This window comes from Sinocyclocheilus anshuiensis, unplaced genomic scaffold (assembly GCF_001515605.1).
Source record: "Sinocyclocheilus anshuiensis isolate Anshui unplaced genomic scaffold, SAMN03320099.WGS_v1.1 scaffold1081, whole genome shotgun sequence".
NCBI lineage: Eukaryota > Metazoa > Chordata > Actinopteri > Cypriniformes > Cyprinidae > Sinocyclocheilus > Sinocyclocheilus anshuiensis.
The window spans coordinates 699,336-700,642 of NW_015555831.1; the positions used below are offsets into that span (position 1 = coordinate 699,336).

At 37.4% G+C, this 1,307-nt stretch overlaps 1 protein-coding gene across 2 annotated transcripts in view; it reads right to left on the reverse strand.

The window, feature by feature from the left end:
- The window catches only part of LOC107675396 (structural maintenance of chromosomes flexible hinge domain-containing protein 1-like), a 59,131-nt gene that overhangs the window by 2,772 nt on the left and 55,052 nt on the right, over positions 1-1,307 (reverse strand). The window lies entirely within an intron of this gene.

The following is a 1,307-nucleotide window of genomic DNA, read 5'->3' on the forward strand; positions in this document are numbered from 1 at the left end:
CTGTTCAAATGCGGAGTTTTGCGCATTGTGTGTCATCGTGTGTGTGTGTGTGTGCGCGTGCGTGCGTGCGTGTGTGAGAGAGAGAGCGAGAGAGACCAGCTTCATCACTGTGTCTGTAACGCGACTCTGTTGCCCTTTCGGGCTCTGTCTTTACATTTATTTTGAAAGATGAAGCTCACGATTATGGTAAGGGGCGTTACATTTCCGACGAGATCTTGCGGTGTTCGGCCAATCACAATGCACTGGGTCAGCTGGCCAATCAGAGCAGACTGTGCTTGTCGGAAGGAGGGACTTTGTAGAAAACGAAGCGTTTGAGAGAGGCGGGGCATAGAGGACCTACAATAATGTACAGTATTTGAAAAATAATGTGTTTTTTGAACATTAAAGCATGTCAGCATATTCTGTTACACCAAATACACAAAAAAAATTATCTTTAAAAAAGCATCATATGACCCCTTTAAGTGTTTTTAAGCAAGACACCACAAGTGGATAGGGTAAAAATTAACAAATCGATATCACAGTATCTCCCCATTTGATTAATCACAGTACAAGATTTTTTTATTATGTACGTTTTCGGAAAAGTATGCAAATGATGCAATACCTAATTAAACATGCACTATTTTGCATTATTTTCCAAAACAACTCGATAAAGCCAGGTTTTGCAGGCATTTTGTTTACATACTGTATTAAAGGTTTTTATCGAGGGGATTTGGGATATCTCGTTTTATCACTCCATAAATCTGAAAATACAGTCATAAAATCACGTTTTAGGCGTTAAATATATAATCAAACAAACCCCTCTGTAAAAACCTTCAGAATATAGAGAGTAATAAAACAAATTCTGGTGTATGTAAGTGTTAAGTGGAGAAAAAAAAACTAATTTTGAGAAAACAGTCTTTAAAGATATGCATCAGGGATGCAAACTCATCTTGGGTGAAAAAGACACGCACTCACTGGATCTACACGAATCACACAAATGACCCATTTTGAATTAAAAACGGCGAATTCCGCCGAAAGGTGACAAGTTTGCATCCCTGTGCATTATAAATTAAATATACAGACGGAAATAGATGAAGTTTAATAAACACTTAAATGTGTATTTTGGATGCTTTCTTTCCATTAGTCTGAAATAAGACATGTTATGGAAGCAAAATAGCCCATAAACCAGTTCATGAATGAAAAAAATAAAAAAATAATAATATAAGTGAGTGAGTGAGTGAAGTGACATGTGGCCAAGTATGGTGACCCATACTTGGAATTAGTGCTCTGCATTTAACCCATCCAAAGTGCACACACACAGCAGTGAA